We start from the raw sequence: 6,900 nt of genomic DNA, 5'->3' as shown, positions 1-6,900 counted from the left end.
AATGCCTGGCAACACCCTAGCAACCGGCTATAACGCCATACCAACCACCTAGCAACACCATAGCAACCACCTAGAACACCATAGCAACCACCTAGCAACACCCTAGCAACCACCTGGAACCCAATAGCAACCACCTAGCAACACCCTAGCAACAATCTGGAACACCATAAAAACTGCCTAGCAACACCCTAGCAACCACCTGGAACACCATAGCAACGACCTAGCAACACCCTAGCAACCACCTGGAAAACCATAACAACTGCCTAGCAACACCCTAGCAACCGCTATAAATCCATAGCAACCACCTAGCAACATCCTAGCAACCATAACTGCCTAGCATCACCCTAGCAACCGCTATAAATCCATAGCAACCACCTAGCAGCATCCTAGCAACCACTTAGAATACCCTAGCAACCCCCTAGCAACACCCTAGCAAACACCTAGAACTCCATAGCAACCACCTAACAACACACTAGCAACCACCTGGAACACCATAGCAAATGCCTAGCAACACCCTAGCAACCACCTAAAACTCCATAGCAACCACCTAGCAACACCATAGCAACCGCCTGGAACACCATAGCAACCACCTGGAACACCATAACAACTGCCTAGCAACACCCTTGCAACCGCCTATAACTCCATAGCAACCACCTAGCAACATCCTAGCAACCACCTAGAATACCCTAGCAACACCCTAGCAACTGCCTATCACTCCCTAGCAACATCCTAGCAACCACTTAGAATACCCTAGCAACACCCTAGCAACCACCTAGAACTCCAAAGCAACCACCTAACAACACACTAGCAACCACCTGGAACACCATAGCAAATGCCTAGCAACACCTTAGCAACCGGCTACAACTCTATAGCAACCACCTAGCAACCCAACAGCAACCGCCTAGAACTCCATAGCAACCACCTAGCAACACCCTAGCAACCACCTAGCAACACCATAGCAACCGCGTAGAACTCCATAGCAACCACCTAGCAACACCCTAGCAACCACCTGGAACACCATAGCAACCACCTAGCTACACCCTAGCAACCACCTGGAACACCATAACAACTGCCAAGCAACACCCTAGCAACCGCCTATAACTCCATAGCAACCACCTAGCTACACCCTAGCAACCACCTGGAACACCATAATAACTGCCTAGCAACACCCTAGCAACCGCCTATAACTCCATAGCAACCACCTAGCAACATCCTAGCAACCACCTACAATACCCTAGCAACACCCTAGCAACCGGCTATAACTCCATAGCAACCACCTAGCAACCACCTAGAACTCCATAGCAACCACCTAACAACACACTAGCAACCACCTGGAACACCATAGCAAATGCCTAGCAACACCATAGCAACCGGCTATAACTCCATAGCAACCCCCTAGCAACACCCGAGCAACCACCTAGAACACCCTAGCAACCGCCTAGAATTCCATAGCAACCACCTAACAACACACTAGCAACCACCTGGAACACCATAGCAAATGCCTAGCAACACCCTAGCAACCGGCTATAACTCCATAGCAAACACCTAGCAACACCATAGCAACCACGTAGAACTCCATAGCAACCACCTAGCAACACCCTAGCAACCACCCGGAACACCATAGCAACCACCTAGCAACACCCTAGCAACAACCTGGAACACCATAACAACTGCCTAGCAACACCCTAGCAACCGCCTATAACTCCATAGCAACCACCTAGCAACATCCTAGCAACCACCTAGAATACCCTAGCAACACCCTAGCAACCGCCTATAACTCCATAGCAAATGCCTAGCAACACCCTAGCAACTGGCTATAACTCCATAGCAACCACCTAGCAACCACCTAGAACTCCATTGCAACCACTTAGCAACAGCTGAAAACTGCCTAGAACTCCATAGCAACCACCTAGAAACACCCTAGCAACCTAGAACACTTTAGCAACCACCTAGAACACCATATCAACTACCTAGCGACACCTTAGCAACTGCCTAGAACTCCATAGCAACACCCTAGCAACTACCTAGCAACACCCTAGCAACTGCCTAGATCTCCATAGCAACCACCTAGCAACCACCTAGAACAGTATAGTAACACCCTAGCAACACCATATCAACTTCCTAGCAACACCCTAGCAACCACGTAAAACATCATAGCAACTACTTATCAACACCCTAATAACCGCGCAAAACACTATAGCAACTACCTAGCAACACCCTAGCAACTACTGAGAACACCCTAGCAACTGTATACAACACCATAGCAACCACCTAGCAATACCCTAGCTTTTATTTTTTCATCTGATTTCAGGTCAAGAACATGGTATCAGTTCAGGACACAATCCACTTGCTGGCAGTAATCACAAATAAAAATGTTTACACTGAAAACATCATTGTCTGTAGACTACTTTATAACTACATAATTCCTGAAGAAATTGTGAAGTGTGGTTGTCGCCAATGCAAAGTCGACTTCGTGCTGAACAGAGTGAACAGTGTTTGTAGTATGAGCAGAGACAGAGTATTGTGTGTGTGCTATAACATCACGGCAACGAGTTGATTTGCGACACTTTTAAAAGCAAATTATAACCTTTTTTGTAAACACCTAGGGAAGACCGCGAAACAATCCAATCATATATCGCAACCGATTTAAGGTGGACCGGAATTTTCGAGTCGGGGGCATTTAACATTTCATTATCAAATTACAGATCGTTTTCACATTAGCGTTATCATTATCCACTCACTTGACAAGGGCAACGAATTGCAATGTTTGAACCATAGACTGTAGAAAAATAGATTTGAAGTGAACGCTAACTGATCTGAATGCATGCATTTTTTAGAATAAACAACCGGACCCAGGTCCAGGGAATAGAATTCCGTATCAAAAAACATTTGATTGATAAAATAAACCTGTGGCGCACTCTTCCAATGGCTGCGACTGGCGTAACTAAACTAGCCTAGATCAGTTCATTAGCCTTTTAAAAAAACGTAGTTATACTTACTATTATTCGGCTGTTCGTAAAAATAAACGTCAACAAGAAAACAAGATGCAATGAGCCTATAGCCAACAACAAAAAACGGTGCTGTGTGTGACCGAAGCAGGGGGCCTTGCCTACCAGCTCTTGCTACTGCTTCTTGCGATTTTCCCGCAGGGCAGTAAAAGTTCAATCCTCAATTGCGAACTGCGAGCTCGTAGCTCCAAGTTCCCCGCTTGCTGATCCGGGGTCGCACCTCGCACCTTGAGCTCGGAGCTCCCACCTCGTTGCTCGCTCGTCCCAGCTCCACCTCTCAGAACGTAGCTCCCAGCTCGCACCTCACCGCTCGGAGCGCGCTGATTCCAGCTCCCAGCTTGGTCAGGGGACCAGGGATAGGGAGGTCAAACCCGTTTTTGGCGATTTTTCTAAAAACATATTTTGACAGTTTCTTTTTCATAGGCTATATAAGATCATACGTGCTACGGGTGTAAAATTAACTTTTTTATGCACTAGCCACTGTGCCTTGTACATTCTCAACTTCTACCAGCCACTCACTTTTTACCAGCCACAAAAAATCAATATGCGGCGACTGAACTGAAAATTGGTGGGGCACAAAACTTTCCTTTAAACTAATCATTGATCTCAACCTGTTTTCATTAATTTGCCAACGATCGGACTAATCAAATGGCAAGTAGCCTAACACACAGCGTCTTCGTACCGTATTAGGGGGATTAGATCATAAATTCAATTTATCCGTTAAAAATCCGTTTTAATCACCAAGTAGTCTACACTTAAACAAGAAAGTAGTCTACACTTAAACAAGATACACAAGTCTGTTAGCTACCGTATCTACAAAAACAAAACCTGCACTTCAAGATTGTTTACAATCTACGCATTGCAGATATGAATGCGAGTGCGGACAAAGAACTGCATGTGTCCGCAAATAATGTTTATTAAAAATGTGCACAATTTCGTGCTGTAAATGAAAATAAATATAGGCTTATAAGGCCTAGGCTACTCGCTAAAAGTGCCTATTTGGGGAGTTTTAGCGAGTAGCCTATTTTGTGGATTCGTTGTATCGATACTCAAGGAAAATCTAGTAAAGTTTAAAATGGATTTTTCTAAATCGCATGTATCGTTTAATCTCCCTAACACAATGAGAAGTCTCTCTCTCTCTCTCTCTCTCTCTCTCTCTCTACATAAAATAATTTCTTACATTTTTTCTGCAATGTAGTCCATCACACAGAAGTGGAATATAGGCTACAGTCCATACAAAAGTGTCTCCAGTTAAAAATAAACACCGCGCCAGTCAAAACAAAATTGTGTCCAGTTAAAAATGAACACCGCGGAATCACCTTGACCTCTCATCAAAGTGGGGCAGTGTACAAAAGCTCTGAGAGTTGAATGTCACGTCACCAATTCACTTGGTATTCCAACAGAGACGGTTGACTAGCGAAAGCTACGATCAAAATCTTTATACATTAATCCATTTTGGTCACATTTTGTATCGTCCTTTGGCAGAAGGTTTGGTAAGACTTTCGTTTTCATACATACATTTAATCTTGTCTAGGTAAGACAGAGAAAAGACGGTAATGTTAGTTGGCCGACTCCCGGTGCTGCGTCAGCTAACACTAGCTAACTAGGTACATTAGCACTACCTATATTAGCTAGCTAGGTCCGGCTAACGGCGAACAATTGGACTGAACAACTAATTCATTAGTATCGTAGTGATTATAGATTTGTCCTTTGGCAGAAGGTTTGCTAAGACTTTCGTTTTCAGACAAAAAATGCTGTAGCGGTGGCTAGCTGTACGTGCATATCAGTGTATATGACGGGTGCTGTGTGCGTTGTGTTGATAGAAGCGTACCGATGGCTAGCGCTAGAAGTCTACTTACACCACTAGGCTATATCACCGAGGTTCAGAAAATGTAAGCCCGTGTTTGGTTAAGTTTATTATGCGAATTCCTTTAACTGAAGGTTTCTACAGCGGCGATCGTGACCACAACACATGGCTATTTTTGTTTATAAAAACGCATTCATTGTTTTATTTTATGTTAAATGTATTTAATTATTTGTATGGTACTTGCTCAATCGAACGGTAAATGTAAAAAAAAAAAAACATTCGATTATAGTCAGTGGCACCGACATTTTGTATCACACCCTCAGTAAACGGCAAAAGTCCCAGTAGAAGATTGAATTAATCTTTTAAAGTTATATATTTTCTGAAACGTTATCGATTCCGCTTGGCCACAATGAGTGAAACTAGGCGATCCGAACATATTTGCTGTGTAAATTACGTCAGAAGGATTCAGCCTTGTTGTTTGCTACCTTCACAGTCCTGATCTTATGATTGATGGAATTTTGAGAAAGTGCGAGCTAAAAGGCCACAAAAACAGCCAATATATCACATTAATATTCCATATATGTACAATCGCCGTTCACAATTTGTTATTTTCAGACTAAACTGGTATTTTAATCACAATACTTGTTAATTTCCGGAAATACATTTTTCGATTGTCCTCTCTAATTCAGGTTGCTATAGAAGATCTCCCAGTGTGTTGACCCCACATTCCACTGTCCAATTTCATCACAACAGGTTTGTAATTTGTGTAACGATTAGTTGCATTTAACTGTGGTAAGTATATATAGATATATCAGAAGGGCACTTAAGGTGTGATTGTGATTAGAGGACAGAGTACTGCTCTAGTTTTTTTTTCCAGAGTTGGCTGGCCATTCAGAGAAGGACTACAGTTGGTGCAGAAAGAGTGTTCCAGTTCTGCCGTCTACAGTTCGGTAGAGGCGCGGTTACAGGTAGGCTATGTAATTCGTATTATACAGACTTTCAACTGGGAGAATTATTACAGATGTAAGGAATAAACCACGACGGCCTGTCCTGTTATTGTAAAATAATGTACGACGGGGTGGTACCACCGAAGTAGGCTACATTATTTTCCGATAACGGCGCAGCCCGGGGGGGTTTATTACACATATACAACGGGTTACCAACAATGACTATATATGGTTACTTGAGTATTTATTGATTTTTATCGACTTAATCACCTGAAATTGAAATATTTTTCCGCGGCCGTTTGGGCATATTATTTTACCGTTGTCAAGCAAAACTCTCGTGTAGTTGGACTTGCACCGTTGTTAAGCAAAAACCTCTGGTCGTTAATTCTATGAAAACAATGATTATATCAAGAAAAAAAATTCGTTTTATACCATACAATTAGCAGCAATTTTGGTCATTTTTGTTGTAACAATAATTCAAATTCTACAGAGCAAAATTGCTGTTTTAACTGCTTTAGAATGCTGTATTTTGTAGCGCATTGATTTTAGAATTGTTAAAAGGCCGATGTGTCCCTTTACTGAGAATTAAAGCCGTTGTATAAATATAATTAAGAAATTCACTATATTAGATTCGTTTAATTATTTTAAAGGGGAATGTCACCCATTTTAAGAATTCACATATGTTCTTGCTGTGCCCCAGGGCAGTTCGGGAGTTATTGGAGAAGGACTACAGTTGGTGCAGAAAGAGTGTTCCAGTTCTGCCCTCTACAGTTCGGTAGAGGCGTGGTTACAGGTTAGTATTATACAGTCAGCATTTTAGCTGTGTCAACTGGGAAAATTATTATCTGTAAGGAATAAACCACAACGGACTGTCCCGTTATTGGAAAATAATTTCAGGGTGTCCACGGGGTCTTAAAAAGCATTAAAAGCCGGTAATACATAAATTTAGCGAAAATTAAGACCCTTAAAAAGTATTAAAACCTTTTAATCGCCATTTTACGAGGTATAAAATTTTGTAGCAATTTTTTCAATGTGAATAGGCTATTTGTCCAAAGAGTTTGTATGCTAAAGGTTTGCGTGAATTTATGTAAGGAATAAACCACGACGGGCTATCCTGTTATTGGAAAATAATGTAGGC

The 6,900-nt window shown here is 42.3% G+C and overlaps 1 long non-coding RNA gene across 1 annotated transcript; it reads left to right on the top strand.

The window, feature by feature from the left end:
• Positions 1–4,405: 4,405 nt before the first annotated feature.
• Positions 4,406–6,549, top strand: LOC118219416. The gene is made up of 3 exons (XR_004763764.1): positions 4,406–4,501; positions 5,505–5,783; positions 6,463–6,549. It is a non-coding gene; the product is annotated as an uncharacterized LOC118219416 (long non-coding RNA).
• The last annotated feature ends 351 nt before the right edge of the window (positions 6,550–6,900 follow it).

This window comes from Anguilla anguilla, unplaced genomic scaffold (assembly GCF_013347855.1).
Source record: "Anguilla anguilla isolate fAngAng1 unplaced genomic scaffold, fAngAng1.pri scaffold_114_arrow_ctg1, whole genome shotgun sequence".
NCBI lineage: Eukaryota > Metazoa > Chordata > Actinopteri > Anguilliformes > Anguillidae > Anguilla > Anguilla anguilla.
Note: the sequence above shows the minus strand (reverse complement) of the source record. Positions and strands in the feature narration are given on the sequence as shown.